The 18,948-nt window shown below is 34.0% G+C and overlaps 1 long non-coding RNA gene across 1 annotated transcript; it reads left to right on the plus strand.

Moving 5' to 3' along the window:
- The first annotated feature begins 133 nt into the window (after nucleotides 1-133).
- LOC141549403 (uncharacterized) lies at nucleotides 134-6,222 on the plus strand. The gene is made up of 3 exons (XR_012484346.1): nucleotides 134-2,991; nucleotides 3,680-3,801; nucleotides 4,307-6,222. It is a non-coding gene; the product is annotated as an uncharacterized LOC141549403 (long non-coding RNA).
- The last annotated feature ends 12,726 nt before the right edge of the window (nucleotides 6,223-18,948 follow it).

An 18,948-nucleotide genomic window follows, 5' to 3' on the forward strand; every position in this document is an offset into this window, starting at 1 on the left:
GGGCCAATGAATTGGGCTTACAACTAAAATTGCTAGAAAAAGAACAAATTAAAAACCCCCAAACAAACACAAAACTTGAAATTCAAAAAAAAAAAAAGTGAGATTAATAAAATTGAAAGTAAAAAAAAAATTATTGAATTAATTAATAAAACTAAGAGTTGGTTCTATAAAAAAACCAACAAAATAGACAAACCCTTAGTAAACCTGATTTAAAAAAACGAAAGAGAAAAAGCAAATTGTTAGTCTTGAAAATGAAAAGGAAGAACTCACCACTAATGAAGAGGAAATTAGAACAATAGTTAGGAGCTACTTTGCTCAACTTTATGCCAATAAATTCGATAACTTAAATGAAATGGAAGAATACCTTCAAAAATATAGTTTGCCCAGAGGCAACCTTAGCAGAGGAAGAAGTAAGTAGTCTAAATAGTCCCATTTCAGAAAAAGAAATAGAACAAGCTATTAACCAACTCCCTAAGAAAAAATCCCCAGGACCAGATGGGTTTACCTGTGAATTCTACCAAACATTTAAAGAAAAACTAACTTCAATGCTATATAAATTATTTGAAATGGATTGAAGGAGTACTACCAAATTCCTTTTATGACACAGACATGGTACTGATACTTAAACCAGGTAGCATGAAAACAGAAAGAAAATTAATGACCAATCTCCTTAATGAATATTGATGCTAAAATCTTAAATAAGATATTACCAAAAAGACTTCAGAAAATCATCCCCAGGATAATACTCTATGATCAAGTAGGATTTATACCAGGAATGCAGGGCTGGTTTAATATTAGGAAAACCATTAGTATAATTGACCATATTAATAATCAAATTAATAAAAACCATATGATCATCTCAATGGATGCAGAAAAAGCATTTGGTAAAATCCAACATCTATTCCTACTAAAAACTATTTAGAGTATAGGAATAAATGGACTATTCCTTAAAATAATAACGAGCACATTTAAAACCTTCAGTAAATATCATATGTAATGGCAATAAACTGGAACCTTTCCCTGTAAGATCAGGAGTGAAACAAGGTTGCCCATTATCCACATTACTATTCAATATAGTACTAGAAACACTAGCCTCAGCAAAAAGAGCTGAGAAAGAGATTCAAGGAATTAGAGTAGGAAATGAGGAAATCAAACTATCACTCTTTGCAGATGACATGATGGTATACTGCTAAAAAGCTATTGGAAATAATTCAGAACTTTAGCAAAGTTGCAGGATACAAAATAAATCCACATAAATCCTCAGCATTTTTATACATTACCAACACAATCCAAGAGCAAGAGATACAAAGAGAAATTCCATTCAAAATAACTGTCGATAGTATAAAATATTTGGGAATATATCTACCAAAGGAGAGTCAGGAATTATATGAGCAAAATTACAAAACAATTGCCACAAAAATAAAGTCAGATTTAAATAACTGGAAAGATATTGAGTGCTCTTGGATAGGCTGACCAAATATAATTAAGATGACAGTACTCCCTAAACTAATGTATTTATTCAGTGCTACACCAATCAGACTCCCAAGAAACTATTTTAATGACCTACAAAAAATAACAACAGAATTCATATGGAAAAACAAAATGTTGAGAATTTCAAGGGAAGTAATGCAAAAAAAAAATTAAATGAAGGTGGTCTAGCTGTACCTGATCTAGAACTATATTATTAAGCAACAGTCACCAAAACCATTTGGTATTGGTTAAGAAATAGGCTAGTTGATAAGTGGCACAGGTTTGGTTCACAGGGCAAAATAGTGAATAAAAATAGCAAGGTAGTGTTTGACAAACCCAAAGATCCTAACTTTTGGGGTAAGAATTTATTATTTGACAAAAACTGCTGGGAAAACTGGAAATCAGTATGTCAGAAACTAGGCATGGATCCACATTTAACACCACATACTAAGATAAGATCAAAATGGGTCCAAGATTTAGGCATAAAGAATGAGATCCTAAATAAATTAGAGGAACATAGGATAGTCTACCTCTCAGAGTTGTGGAGGAGGAAGGAATTTGTGTCCAAAGAAGTACTAGAGACCATTATTGATCACAAAATAGAAAATTTTGATTACACCAAATTAAAAAGTTTCTGCACAAACAAAACTAATGCAAACAAGATTAGAAGGGAAGTAACAAATTGGGAAAACATTTTTACAGTTAAAGGTTCTGATAAAGGCCTCATCTCCAAACTATACAGAGAATTTACTTTAATTTATAAGAAATCATTCCATTCTCCAGTTGATAAATGGTTAAAGAATATGAACAGACAATTCTCAGATGATGAAATTGAAACTATTTCCACTCATATGAAAGAGTGCTCCAAATCACTATTGATCAGAGAAATGCAAATTAAGACAACTCTGAGATACCACTACACACCTGTCAGATTGGCTAAGATGACAGGAACAAATAATGATGAATGTTGGAGGGGATGTGGGAAAACTGGGACACTGATGCATTGTTGATGGAGTTGTGAAAGAATCCAACCATTCTGGAGAGCAATCTGGAATTATGCCCAAAAAGTTATCAAAATGTGCATACCCTTTGAGCCAGCAGTGCTTCTAATGGGCTTATATCCCAAGGAAATACTAAAGAAGGGAAAGGGACCTGTATGTGCTAAAATGTTTGTGGCAGCCCTTTTTGTAGTAGGTAGAAACTGGAAAATGAACAGATGTCCATCACTTGGAGAATGGTTGCGTAAATTATGGTATATGAATGTTATGTAATATTATTGTTCTGTAAGAAATGACCAACAGGAGGAATACAGAGAGGTTTGGAGAGACATCAACTGATGCTGAGTGAAACAAGCCGAACTAGGGGATCAATATACACTTCAACAATGATACTGTATGAGGATGCATTCTGATGGAAGTACATATCTTCAACATAGAAATGAGCTAATCCAATTCCAATTGATCAATGATGGACAGAATCAGCTACACTCAGAAAAGGAACACTGGGAAAGGAGTGTAAACTGTGAGCATTTTTTTTCTTCCTACATTATTTTTACCTTCCAAATACAATTCTTCCTTTGCAACAACAACAACAACAAAATTCGGTTCTGCACATATATATTGTACCAAGCATATACTATAAGATATTTAATAAGTATGGGAATGCCTGCCATTTAGGGGAGGGGGTGGAGGGAAAGAGGGGAAAAATTCGGAACCAAAGGGAGTACAAGGAATCATGTTGTAAAAAAATTACCTATGCATATATACTGTCAAAATATAAAATTAATAAAAAAATGTTTTGAAATTTTTGAAAAAAAAATTTTAAATTTAATTATTTCTGGAAATAATACAAAAGTTGTCTATCTTCCTTAGTCTTTGCTATTTTTCCAGGCACTGCAGTTCTCTAAACTATATATCTTATCATAGCCCAGGATATATTCTGCCTGGTATCAGCCTATCTGCCTATCTGGCTTGTATCGCATGGTATCTATTAAGTCCAATTCTCAGGACAAAGAGATGGAACAAGGAAAGGTCATTGGTTTTACGGCCAATACTCTTATTTTTAGTAGTCACACTTTTAAAGTACTTACTAGAAAATGCCTTAGCAAGTGCTGTTCCTATAGGAAACATTGACAGCAACTGAATTTTTGCTATGAGCAATGACTTCTTTCCTTTTCTTTTTCTTTCTCACTTTTTTTTTTTGCTCAAAGGTTCAATTTATGAAAAAAATATTAATAAAGTTATTGGGACAGAGCTAACTGAATAATAGAAAACAAAATTCAGGATCAAAAAGCAGGAAAAATGGCAGAATAAAATTTCATAAAGACATAAGGTAAACATCTATTTCTAAATGCATGCAATTTGTTTTATAATGCATGAATTATTTTATTTTTCATAAATTGCATAATTTTCATAAATTACTAGGAAATTTCATAAATTACTAAGAAAATTTCATTTTCAGTAATCTGTTTGTCCCTGTCTATATGTTACAAAATTTATATTTTATGATATGTTATATTTTATGATCTCTATATTAGAGATTCTGTATTTATGTTATAATATAATGCATCTAGAACATCTGGGTTCACATTTTGCCAATGGCTACCTATATTACACTGGATAATTCACTTAACTCTCAGTGACACAGGTAATTCCTTGGCATTTAAGTATTAAATCAAAAACATGTTGCATCAGCAATTGTGTAGGGATGCCCTCCACAGATAATTGCACATAAGAGCAGATTATTTACACATATATAGCTGTGAGCTATATATGCTATATATACTAGTATTATATTCTGTAATATTTAACTTCAGATGATTTCTTTTCTCATATAGACCCTGAATATGCAAGTGAAAACAAATTCCACATTAAAAATCATTGAAATATTATTTCAGTTTCTCTTTGCCATGCTACTCATACTGAGTATCTGAACTCAGTAGTTCTTTGTACTGGTTGATAAACTGAAACCATTCAAGATGCCCGAAAAAAGAATAGCCTGGAGAGGAGACCTTTGCCCTATAACCAAAGATTGCTCAAATCAACCATCTTCATTCTGAAAAGGAAATCTTCCCTCAAGTGATAAATCACAATGCTTTTGATACTTTGGACAAATTTGACAGAACTCTCTAATTTGGATTGTTATAAGAATTTGAATTTTGATATTATCCCAAACTCTCCGGTGTATACCCAGACTTTAGTAGATACTAACACTGGTGTGATAAAGACCAACTTAATTACTTGGGGATCATTGCCAAGTCTGGCATCAAAATTTCCTTGAAGATTTTGCAGACTAGAACTGTCATCTTCTGGGTTGGTCAGTTCAATATAGTTTCTATTTTTCTTACTTAATGACATCAAAGATGTCAGAATCATGCATTGCATCCTAGGTCATCATGAATAATCCCGATTTTTGTCATTCCACTGGACATTAATGTCTCATGAAGAGAGAGTGAGATTGATGACTTTGTGCATCTCTACCACACTTAAATCCAATTTCCATGGAAATCAAGATGTCATTTTGTGATATCATTGATCATCTTTGAAAATGAAGAATGAACAACAAAACAAGAAGTTTTTGAAGAAGAGAAGGTAGCTTTCATCACCATGCCATGATTATGATGTAGAGCATGCATGAGAATATTTTCATGATGTTTCCTTTACAGTTTGGGCTGACCACAGTGAGGCTGTTGGTAGGAGTGCCAAGATGAATTTTTATCTAAAAGAAGACCAGAAAAAATGTATGTGGAAAATATATAGATCTTCTAAATTGTAAAGTTTATAAGCATCCCATCACACTTCATTTGCAGAAAGAATGAGAGAAAGAAGTCAATGATGATGAGACAAAAAAAAAAAAAAACAAAAAACAAAGAAAGGGTGGGATAATAAAGTTAAAGTTGAAAAAAAAAATATTGAAGACATAAGATCATAAAAGAAGATAAGATCAACAAGAAGAAAACCAAAACATTCAAAAAGAAAAAAAAGAAATACATTGATCAAAAAGAGCTGAACAGGACCAAGCCAATCTAGATATGTAGACCTGATGATATCAGCCAGGAGGGGTAGGGCCATCACCAGTAATCTTGAGTTTTGTCTTGCTACTGTACTCATAACAGGAAGAGAGAATGAAGCTGATGGGTTTGCATAGCTCTACCTCTCTTTAAGTCCAATTTATTCTCAAGTCACAACATGTAACAAGGTGATGTTATTGTTTCTCTTTGAGAATGAAAAATGAACAACAAGAACTATAGCCAGGAAGGATATGACAAGTTTTACAAAAACTTCACTAGTGATTAGGTAGATCATTTGGCAGTAAGACACTTATTAATCAAGGATTAGCTGGTTTTCAGAGTTCAGTTCTCTTTGATCTACTTGAAAACAAAAAGAAAAAAAAAAATCATTAGCCAGTACAATGGAACATGACTTTATTATGTAAAATTGTAATGAGCTTGCTCTTGAGTATTTTAATTTTATCTATTGTGTGCTATTCTCTGAGGACTTTTGCCTCAACATTTTATAAGGCTTGTTGTCGTAGAGTCAGATAATAAAGGTTATTCATAAAAATGTTGTCAAGAATTGTTTAGAGTTTTTAATTGAAATCCAGGAAACAAAAGATAAGTACAAAAAACTACTGAGGCCTTAAAAAAAATCCAAAACCCCAAACTTATAATCCAAGTGGATACAACCTCCAGGCCCTATTTATTTAATATAGAGGACCACAGATATTGGGGAAGTCTGAGAAAAGTATACTTGAAGCAAAGATACTTACAGCAGGGTGTTAACTCAGTGTGATTTATAAGATGGTGGTTTTCTAATTCACATATACTTAGTACTTCGTATGGTGATGTAATGGTTCTATAGTTAGCACATGCTCAGTATATTGTAGTCATGTAATTGTACTAAGGTATATAAGGACTGGGAGGACTTGAAATAAGAGATTCAAGAGAGAGACTCTAGTGAGATTGTGCTTGAGTTCAAGCACTCCAAGAGAGATCCTTGAGAAAGCTAGCCCAGACATTACAATTTGAATCATTTATCATACATTTCTATGAAATGATTTACTTGTCTACATATATATATATATATACACATATATGTATGTATGTATATTAATGCTCAAGATGAAAAATTTTAAACTGACCCTCAAAAGTTGGCATGAGTTTTACTGATTTTTTCTTTTAAAACTTTTAGTTATGAGAGATGACTCTCTAGGAAGAGCAAGAGAAGATATATTAGGAAATATAGATAACAACAATTCAAAATGTATCAATAATATTTCTTTTTGAAAAGTGTATGAGATGGAAGGGATGATTATAAAAGCAATGACCAAAAAGGTAGGAAAGGAGAACATTTATAGTAAACATTTGGAAGTTGAGAGTTTTACAAAATTATTAGGTATTCTAGAGGATTGTAAAGTAAATAAAGGTAGGCTAAGTGGCACAGTCATAAAATTCTGAGCCTGGAATCAGGAAGACTCCTTTTCCTGAGTTGAAATCTGCCTTAGACACTTTTAGTGTCTGTCACCCCAGGCAAGCCATTTAACCCTGTTTGTCTCAGTTTCCTCATCTGTAAAATGAATTAGAGAAGAAGATGGCAAACTACTGCTATACCTTTGCCAAGAAAACCCCAAGTTAGGTTACAGAGCTATAAACAATTGAAAAGAATTAAGCAACAAATAAATGGAACAAAATGATGGCTAAGAAGTACTGGGAATAACAATGACATACACCTAAATTCTAGTAACATAATCACCTTAGTTTCATAATAGTTTGATATGTTTCATAGTTCAGTGTTATGATGAAGTAGAGAAATGAAATGGTGGATCTTATATTCCTAAAATTACAAAATAGATGCACTTTGAGGTTAAATACAAATAGTTTAGAAATTAATATATGGATATCAAATAGCTTGTTTTTAATCATAATTTAATTGTGGATGTTTAGTACTTGAAATTCTGTTTGATTTTGGACTGTTAGAAAATAATATCAAATATTTTTCATAATACACAGTTATTCATTTTTTGAGATCTATATAAAATTTTCACATATAATGCATATTAATTTTGATGAGTAGGATTTTGTACATGTCTGTGTTTTCATTAGTGTCAATAATTATTTGTAAGGAAATTCCTTTCATTTATGTAGATTATCTATTTGTCTTCTATTCTTAGTGTGAGGGAATTGCTAGAAACTCAGACAATGACCTATCCATCATGTCAATATCATTAAGTATCAGAACTGGGAATTTTGTGCAGTTGAACCCAGGTCTTGACTCCTGTTTTCTACTTCTGTGTGTGTATGTGTGTACCACACACAAATATGTATATATGCATGTATTTATATGCATAAATATTTGTATATATATATATATATATATATATGCACAAAACATAAAAGGTAAAATAGCAAAGTTATATTATTGACTACAAAGTAATCTCTCTTCTTCTCTTCCTTCTTCTATTTCCTCCCCTCCTCCCTCAGAAACACACATGCACAGATACAGACATGCATACATATAAAAACATATATATAATGATGATGTTGTGAAGCATTAGATAACTGGCTACAGAGAGAGGAAGATATGAGTTTGTGTCCTAGTTCTGGTATATATTGGGAGTAGAACCCTGAACAAGTAATTTATTCCCTCTCTACTTCAGGACAAAATTTAAATCTCTAAGTTTCAAACAACTTAATAATTCTTATTGATAGAGGGAATTTCCATTCATAGAATTGCCTACAATGTTGATGCCTTAGATCTAGAACCAGTAAATACAAATACAAACTTGACTTGTGTGTAAAAAGACACACAGAACATAGTTTGATGATTCAGAGAGGAAAGAATTATCTTCATCTTTCCACCATTGTCATCACTGTCCCTTATTCCTTTCCTTGTTCTAAGCATCCAGAAGGACTGAATGTGCTTAAGAATATTCTAGTGTAGTACTTTCCTAATTTTCCTATCAAGCTTTAACTATTTTTCTTTTTTCTTTTCTGTAATAAATACTAAGTAGCAAATATTAAAGAATCATCAGTGACTTGAATAACTTGAGACTTTGTACTCCCAGCATAGAACCTATATCATGAAACATCACTTACTGATGATATAGTAAGATCAACTCAAGACCCTACTTTGACATCTATTTTCATATGTTATAAAGGGAAGTGCAGGTATATTTGTTCACTTTTCCAAGGACAACTTTCCTTGCTTCTGTTAAAAGTATGTAACTATCTAGAGCAGTATAGAAAAACTATTCTACTTGATTTATGAAAAAAAAAAAACGTATATGGACAGAGTAATTAAGTAATTAAGTAATTATGTGGGAGATACAGAACCTTTGTAGCAATTGCTTTTATTTTGTAATGGCTGGGTATTACATATCACCTTTCATTAATCAAATTGTTTTCAAAAAGAACATGGTAATTTAAACATTTCCAAAATTCAGACTTTCAAGATAGACAAATAAAGGGACAATTTTTTCATTAAATTGTAAGTTTTCTCTGTACAGAACATAGTACTTCAAATTTTCTTAAGAATTCTCATTCCCCACTGCTTTTGAAATGATTCAGTTTACAAAAAGTTAATGTAAACACTTTACAATAACATATTTGTTTTTATAAAAAACTTGTTATTTTCAAAATACATGCATGGATAGTTTTCAGCATTCCAATTTTTTTTCTTTCTATCTTCCTCTCACTCCTCCCCTAGACAGCAAGTAATCCAATATATGTTAATCATGTGCAATTCTTCTATAGATAATTCCACAACACAAAAAACTCATATCAAAAAGGAAAAAAAAAATGAGAGATCAAACAAAATGCAAGTAAACAATAAAAAGTGAAAATACAATGTTGTGATCCACATTCAGTTCCCACTGGTGCAAATGGCTCTCTTCATCACAAGACCATTGGAACTGGCCTGGATCACCTTGCTATTAAAAAGAGCCATGTCCATTAGAATTGATAATCCTATAGTCTTGTTGTTGGGTGGTTTTACTCACTTAGCATAAGGTAATGTAAGTCTCTCTGTGTAAGTCTTCAGCCTCTCTGAAATCATCCTGCTGATCATTTCTCATAAAAGAATAATATTCCATAATATTTATATAGCATAACTTAAATATCCATTCTCCAATTGATAGTTATCCAAAGAATATTTTTGTTGATAATCTGATTACTAATATGTTTTCAAGGATATTTATTTCAAACAGATTTTGGATTTTTCTAGCAAAACTTAAAATAAAATAAAATAAAAAAAACAATTATTAACATTTAAGGTTGCTTTTCAGCCATAGTTTATTATTCCTGAAAAAATTAGTTTGCTTTTTGTTTACTTTAAAGGAAATTAGAGATCTGTTTTTTCTTTAGAGGCAAAAAAAGAAAACATTAACATCATGGATCATTAGATGAAGAAGTGATGGAATAAGTAGTATAAGAGAATTATGAAGAATGGGAAAATCATATGATTGTTGTTTGTTTTTTTTATTTGGTGGGGAAGGTGTATAAAAAGGCATCCTGAAAAGGTATGAGAGTCTTGTATTTGAATCTCCTCTCTGGCACTTAAAAAAAATTGAAGCAGTATAATACTTAATAAATGGTAATTATCAAGGAGAGGCCAGCATCAAGGATAATAATGAATATCCTAAAAATCAAAATAGTATGCAGTGGTTTTAGAATATAGATGGAAAATTGGAGATTATTCTATAAGATCAGGTCAGGGTGAGAGACAAAGCATCTGAATAAGTTCAAATAATAATGTTTTAATTCTGACTCATTCAAAATGGTGACTGATAGAATCTAAACTTTTTTGAGGACAACTGTAATTTTTCATTTTTAATTCCATTGTTTAGCTCTGTCTGACATAAAGTACAAATTAAATAAATGTTTGTTCAATAAATTATGTTACCACCAGTCTTTTTAAATGAAATATGTAGAGCTTCTTTGCCCCTTTTTTTTTCTGAATGTTTCACAAATGTTAATTTGTTTGTTGAGTTTTTTTCCCACAATAAAAAATCATTACTGTAGATATCTCTTCTCAGATGGACAATTCTTGTCAATTTATTTGCTATGAAAATGTTTCTGGGTTAACCATCAGTTTTTCACAGATTTTATTTGCTTATTTAGAAATTAACAGGTTTAACCAGAAAAGAGAAGACTGAGAATTAATTTTGGAACAATCTTTTAAGTTTTTGAAAAAGCAGGAATTCTGTAAAGCTTACATGATATAATGGATGTACAGTATTTTGCAAATTTTAAAGGTATATATAAGTCAACTGGTGATATTTGTCATCAGTATGATGAGGATTATTTCATAATAATTGCAATATGTAATCATCAGACTTAAAGTCTAATGATAAGATCATTTTTTGAGCCTTCCATTGTACCCCTGCTATCTTAGGGCAAGGTTTTTAGAGTAATAAGGGATATATTTGTAACTAACAACTGAGGGAGGGAGGAGAAAGAGAAGAATTGTATATGTGCCCACTATTCATTTTATTCTTCATTAACACTTCCCCAAAATGAGACAAATCAACAAAATGTAGTAATTGCAAACTATTGAGGTGTAAATGATGACTTGAAAATTTAATAATGGGCTCTCATAAATAGATTAGAGTTCCCTCCAGCATGTCCTTGGAAATATCTATGCATAGTGCTAGTGTTTTATCATTGCTAAAGTTTTCTAAAAGGCCATTAATAATGTATGAGTGTAATGTTCTGGCTAGTTTTCTGGAGGACTTTGGAAGGGCTTTGGTCTCAGCAGGATAGACAACACTAGAATAGTCAGGAATAAAGTCTAGAGTCTTTATTCTGGCCCAATCATGTTCTTAGTGGAGTAGTGCAAGAGGCAGGAGAGCCACCAGGAGGATAGTAAAAAATGGAATGTGTTATTTCCAGTCCTTCTTAGCCTTTATATGTCTTATTGCAATTATATCATTGCAACATACTGATTATGTGTGAACTAGAGAACCATTACATCACCATGCTAAGTACTAAGTATATGTATACATATACTTAAGAACCATCATCTCATCAATTCCACTGAGTTAACACCTTGTTGTAAGTATCCATTTTTCAAGTATACTTCTTCAGAATTCTGGTCCTTTTTTGTTTTAAACCACAGGTGATCATGCCCTTCCTTACTTTTCAGGAAGGTGAGAATACCAAACCAGATATTGTTACCAGGTTTCCTCTGGACTAAAGGGTCTTAATTGAAGCAAGTATACTGCTTGGGAGTCAGCATGGGAGGTATTACATAAGCACATAGTAATATAAAACAGGCTAACAGTGATGTAAGAAACAACATGAATCAATATGAGGAATTATACATGTCCATAAGTCCTAGAAGGAAGGTATATAAATAACAATCATACATACACCTCCTTCAGCAGCCAAGAGTAGTCCAAAACAAATCCATTGTCCATTACTTCATGTGTCAGGAAATCCAATGATTTCTGCAAGTTTTGAAGTCCTACAACAGTTTCATTAACAATTTTTGACCTTCACAAATCAATTGTCATACACATAGGGTTAACAGCCATGCTTTTTCAGTGGCAGTAGTCAGAGATGGAAATATCTGATCTTTCTTGGGTCTTTTCCTTTATTTCAAGGGTCTTCTCCATCTTTCAACAATGGACAAGGCTAGTGTTCATTGGCACCTATCTGATTCCTTCTCTATCTGTAGAGATACAAACAAATCCTCCCCCCAAGTTAACCTATCTGGTCTCTTCCATTCACCACTCTCTGGATCTCTCCACATCACCAGAAGATTATCTAAAGATAGTGGAGTTGCTTGCACTGGACAATGCTCTTCAAGTGGGTTATAACACCTGTCTGCCAGAGCCAATGATCTTTATCAAAAATAAAAAAAATGAATAGTATAAAAAGCTAAATTTATAAGTTCTCTAGGGTTACTTGTGACTCCCCCTTTCTTTTATTTTTGGAGGAGTGTCTTGATGTTTCTGTATCTCCTCTGAACTATTGCCTGTCCTTGAGGATTAAAGGTATGCCAGTGGTGTGTAGAATCTTCTACTGTACACAAAAGTATGCAAAACGTTTAGAAGAAGTATATGCAGGCAAGTTATCTGTTTTTATTGCTTGTGGCACACCCATAATTGTAAAAGGTTATATAAGGAATTCAGTGACTACTCAGGCAATCTCTTTTGTTGCTGGTATTACAAGAGTAAATCTTGAAAAGGTGTCCTCAGATGAACACCCAAAGATATCATCCATTTAATTTTGGAAATACTTTTCTTACTGGAGTGAGAGCAGCAGCCATATACATTTGACACATAGTAGGGCTGTTTTTCATTCCTTGTGGCAAAACTGTCCATTCATATCTTTTTATAAGGCTCAGGTAAATTAATGAGGGGCACTGAAAAGGCAAATCTTTTCATACCCTCCTTATCTAGAGGGATAGAATAGAAATAATCCTTAATATCTATAACCCAAAGAGGCCATTCTAGGCAATTGAGTAGGAGATGGAAGTCCAGGCTGAATAATTCCCATACTTTCCATCTGTTCATTTACTTTTCTTAAATCAGTCAACATCGTCCATTTTCCAGATTTCTTTTTTACGATCAATTCAAGGGATTTCCAAGGACTTAGAAAAGGTTATTAAGTGTCCTTGGTCAAGTTCTTCTTGTACTATATCTAATAAGGCTGAATTTTTTCAATTTTTAAGAGCCACTATTCCACCCATACTGGTGTATCAGTTTTCCATTGAATGGGAACAGGTGAGAGTGCAGGCAGGCCTTCAACAGCAGTCCTGCCTAAAAAGCCAAAGTTCTGAATTGTAATCCTAAATGTTGTAAAATGTCTCTTCCTCATAGATTGATGGGGATTTTTCAACAACAAAAGGAGTAAAAACTCCTATTTCACCTTCAAATATCCATCTCAAAGGGGTAGCACTAACTTCAGAAGCTATTGATCCTCCTATGCCAGATATATAGGTGTCTGCCTTAATTTTTGGCCAATGACTGGGCCAATTGTCACCTCTAATGACTATATGATCTGCACTTGTGTCTACCAGTCCTTTCAATGTTATGCTATTTACAAAGATAGTGAGCATAGCTGTAATAGTTGCAATCCAGAATATTCCTGGTTTCTGTTTCTGGGAGTCAAAATCTGATTAAATATCACCAGATTGCCTATGAGAAATGTGTATCAGTAACTCTGATGTTACTACTTTTCCTGGTTGATAAGTTATACATTGTGTACCTGTATTAATGACTGGGATATTAGCTATGCATTTCCCAATTTACCAAATTAGTGTATGAATAAATACTGTTTTTAAGCATTCTCAGAAGGTGAAGTGGTCAAGCCTACTGTGCCTGGAGGCAAAGGATTCATAGGCCAGAGAGGAACAGATTTCACCTCTCCAGGGGATATCTTAGTAGTCCCAGCTACATGCAACTCTGTTCTTCCCAATTGTAATCTCTTTCCCCATCAGGTTACTTTTTAGCTGATTGATCATGTTAAAGTACAGAACTTCCAAAGACTCTCTGGGTGTAACATTGGCTGCCATTATGCTCTCAAGTGTTTTTTGCCTGGGTCCTTGGAGCTGGGCCCTGCTTTCTGTTTGCCTGAGTCATTTTATATTCTGAAGCACAATGGAAGCCTCTGTTGCATTTTGAACATTGGGTTTTGGATCTTGTTCTCCCACCCTGTCTTCTCTGACAACATTGAGCTTTCAGATGCCCTATTTTACCACATTGAAAGCATTGATGAGTTTCTCTCAGATCTTGAGAAATTTGCATCGTAGCTTGGATATAAAAGATATTTGTGCCCACTGTGGCACAGCGTCTTATGATCTCCTCTAAAAGAGCATCATTGTGTAGTCCTAGTATAATTCTTCTACAAACCTCATTAGCATTTTCTTTAGCAAGTTGTCTTATCATAATTTCTGTTATTATATTTTCACCAATAGTTTGTATGATAGCTGTCTGCAGATGTTCTGCGAAATCAGCAAAGAGTTCAATTGGACCTTCTGCTATTTTCATGAATGCTTCTCCTCTATCTTGCTTTCCTGTGAGGGTGCCTCATGCCTTGATAGCAGCAGTAGCAATTTGATCATATATTACTATAGGGTAATTAATGCATACTAAAATGTCTGCAAAAAGACCTAAACCTGCTAGTTGATCAAAGGTGACTGGCATATTAACTCCATGTTGCCTATTTTTTTTTATATATATATACATATTTTTTATAATATTATCCCTTGTATTCATTTTTCCAAATTACCCCCCCTCCCTCTATTCCCTCCCCCCGATGACAGGCAATCCCATACATTTTACATGTGTTACAATATAGTCTAGGTACAATACATGTGTGTGAATATCATTTTCTTGTTGCACAATAAACATTAGAATCCGAAGGTACATGCAACCTGGGCAGACAGATATTAGTGCTAACAATTTACATTCACTTCCCAGTGTTTCTTCTCTGGGTGTAGCTACCTCTGTCCATCATTGATCAACTGGAAGTGAGTTGGATCTTCTTTATGTTGAAGATTTCCACTTCCATCAGAATACATCCTCATACAGTATTGTTGTTGAAGTGTACAGTGATCTTCTGGTTCTGCTCATTTCACTCAGCATCAGTTGATTTAAGTCTCTCCAGGCCTCTCTGTATTCCTCCTGCTGGTCATTTCTTACAGAGCAATAATATTCCATAACCTTCATATACCACAATTTACCCAACCATTCTCCAACTGATGAACATCCATTCATTTTCCAGTTTCTAGCTACAACAAAAAGAGCTCCCACAAACATTTTGGCACATATATGTCTCTTTCCGCTCTTTAGTATTTCTTTGGGATATAATCCCAGTAGTAGCGCTGCTGGGTCAAAGGGTATGCACAGTTTGATAACTTTTTGGGCATAATTCCAGATTGCTCTCCAGAATGGCTGGATTCTTTCACAACTCCACCAGCAATGTATTAGTGTCCCAATTTCCCCACATCCCCTCCAACATTTATCATTATTTGTTCCTGTCATCTTAGCCAATCTGACAGGTGTGTAGTGGTATCTCAGAGTGGTCTTAATTTGCATTTCTCTGATCAGTAGTGATTTGGAACACTCTTTCATGTGAGTGGATATAGTTTCAATTTCTTCCTCTGAGAATTGTCTGTTCATATCCTTTGACCATTTATCAATTGGAGAATGGTTCGGTTTCTTATAAATTATGGTCAGTTCTCTATATATTTTGGAAATGAGACCTTTGTCAGAACATTTGTTTTTAAAAATATTTTCCCAATTTGTTACTTCCCTTCTAATCTTGTTTGCATTAGTATTATTTGTACAGAAACTTTTTAGTTTGATGTAATCAAAATCTTCTATTTTGTGATCAATAATGATCTCTAGTTCTCCTCTGGTCATAAATTCCTTCCTCCTCCACAAGTCTGAGAGGTAAATTATCCTCAGTTCCTCTAATCTATTTATTATCTCCCTCTTTATGCCTAAATCATGGATCCATTTTGATCTTATCTTGGTATATGGTGTTAAGTGTGGATCCATATCTAATTTCTGCCATACTAATTTCCAGTTTTCCCAACAGTTTTTTCCGAATAATGAATTTTTATCCCTAATGTTGGAATCTTTGGGTTTGTCAAAGATTAGATTGCTATAGATGTACCCTTTTTTGTCCTTTGTATCTAATCTGTTCCACTGATCTACCGGTCTATTTCTTAGCCAATACCAAATGGTTTTGGTGACTGCTGCTATATAATATAGCTTTAGATCAGGTACACTTAGACCACCTTCCTCTGAGTTTTTTTTCATTAGTTCCCTTGCAATTCTCGACCTTTTATTCTTCCATATGAATTTTGTTGTTATTTTTTCTAGGTAATTGAAATAGTTTCTTGGGAGTCTGATTGGTATAGCACTAAATAAATAGATTAGTTTGGGGAGTATTGTCATCTTTATTATATTCGCTCGGCCTATCCAAGAGCATTGAATGTCTTTCCAATTATTTAAATCTGATTTTATTTTTGTGGCAAGTGTTTTGTAATTTTTCTCATATAATTCCTGACTTTTCTTTGGTAGATGGATTCCCAAATATTTTATACTCTCAACATTTGTTTGGAATGGATTTCTCTTTGTATCTCTTTCTGTTGCATTTTGTTAGTGATATATAAAAATGCCGAGGATTTATGTGGATTTATTTTGTATCCTGCCACTTTGCTGAAATTTTGAATTATTTCTAGTAGCTTTTTAGCAGAGTCTTTGGGGTTCTCTAAGTATACCATCATGTCATCTGCAAAAAGTGAAAGTTTAATTTCCTCATTTCCTACTCTAATTCCTTGAATCTCTTTCTCGGCTCTTATTGCCGAGGCTAGCGTTTCTAGTACTATATTGAATAGTAATGGTGATAGTGGGCAACCTTGTTTCACTCCTGATCTTACTGGGAAAGGTTGCAGTTTATTTCTATTGCATATTATGCTTACTGAAGGTCTTAAATATATGCTCCTGATTATTCTAAGGAATAGTCCATTTATTCCTATACTCTCAAGAGTTTTTAGTAGGAATGGATGTTGGATTTTGTCAAATGCTTTTTCTGCATCTATTGAGATGATCATACGGTTCTTATTAATTTGATTATTAATATGGTGAATTATATTAATAGTTTAACTAATATTAAACCAGCCCTGCATTCCTGGAATAAATCCTACTTGATCATAGTGTATTATCTTGGAGATGATTTTTTGAAGTCTTTTTGCTAATATCTTATTTAAGATTTTAGCATCAATATTCATTAAGGAGATTGGTCTATAATTTTCTTTCTCAGTTTTCGATCTACCTGGTTTAGGTATCAGTACCATGTCTGTGTCATAAAAGGAGTTCTCCAGCTTCTCATTTTTTTTGTTTTGTTTGACTGATTCTTGGGTTCTCTGTGAATCATTCATTTCTATTTGTTCCATCCTGACTTTTAAGGAGTTATTTTCTTCTTTCACAGTTTTTAGTTCTTTTTGTAAATGCCCAATTTCATTTTTAAATGAATTATTTTGCTCTATTGAATTTTTTTCCATTTCCCTAATTTTTTTTTTTTGAGAATTATTTTCTTTTTCCAATTCAGAAATTCTATTTTCTTGAGCCTTTTTTATCTTTTCCAATTCAGAAATCCTACTTTCCTGTGTTTTTTTAACCTTTTCTAATTCATAAATTTTGTTTCCCTGCATCTCCTGTGAATTCTTTATTTTTTCCAACTCCAATTTCAGGACGTTGTTATTCTCTATCATAGCTTCCCTTTCCTTTCCCCATTTTTCTTCAATCTCCCTCAATTTTTTAAGAGTTTCTTCTAGGAGAGAGTTATGTGATGGGGGGCAGGGATCGTTCCCCTTTGGGTTGTTATCTGCTGACTTTCTGCTGTTAACTTCCTCGGGGTTGGATACCCGCTCTTTCTCTGTATAGAAGGAATCTATAGTTTTTCTAGCTTTTTTGCTCATATTTAAAAAAATCTTTTGATTTATTTACTTCTTTACCAGCTTCCTCCCAGACCAGATGGATGCAGAGGCTCCTGCGCCTGAGCTAAGATAGAGCTCTGGGAGAGAGTTCCCCACCCCCTCCCTGGAAGTGCCTCAGAGGTGATTAGCACTACTGTGCTTCGAGGGCGTAGAATAGTAAAGACAGCACAAAGCCCAGCCTATGTGTCCGGGTGGGGAGTGGATGTCTGCCGCAGGTGACGTGAAAAGCCCCTGTGCTCAAACTGGAAGTGTCTGCCAGAAACCGAGGTCCCTAGTTCAAAGGTTCAGCTTCTCTGGGACTTCCTGGAGCTGAGTTCCACTCCCTCCAGCTAAGCTAGGCAGTGTGTATTGCCTTGGGCCGTATCCACCCACTTGTCAATCTCTTAACTATTCTCAGGTGGTAGCTGAGGCCACACCCCCTGGTGCCGAGATCTGCTGAGTCACCTCCAGGGTCTGGGGAAAATCTAATCTGAGTTTTAAAATATTTTGGCTTTCTCTTCTGAACTGCTAAATAATTAGCAGAGAAGAGCTAACAGCCTGTGCCAGATTCCTTTACCTCAGTGGCTTCTCTGAACCCAGAGCCCTTCCCAGCGCAATGGGTGCAGTGTGCCACTACCCCACTGTCTGTGCTGGTCTCTCTTATTCCTCCCCTGGGAACTGACCTTTCCTGTTGAAACTCCAGATTCTCTTCAGCTGGTAAGTCGTGCTTCCAGTCCTTGTGGTATCTGTCAGTCCTGAGCTAATTCTGAGACTTAATTTATCTAATTGGTTGTGAGGGAGTGAGGACGTTCACTGAGTCGTGTGTTTCTTCTCCGCCATCTTGGCTCCGCCCCCCATGTTGCCTATTTCATTGGCCTTTTATTCTACAGAGTTCACTGTACTCAGAAAACCACAACAAGTTTTGTTCAGGTTCTAAACATATTCTTCGTATAGATTTCTAGTCATTAGGGGTTAAAACTTCAAAAGCCACAATCTCTAATAAGATCTTAACATAAGACAATGTAGATCCATAAAGTGCAAGACTTTT

The sequence above is a fragment of the Sminthopsis crassicaudata genome, chromosome 1 (assembly GCF_048593235.1).
Source record: "Sminthopsis crassicaudata isolate SCR6 chromosome 1, ASM4859323v1, whole genome shotgun sequence".
NCBI classification, from domain to species: domain Eukaryota; kingdom Metazoa; phylum Chordata; class Mammalia; order Dasyuromorphia; family Dasyuridae; genus Sminthopsis; species Sminthopsis crassicaudata.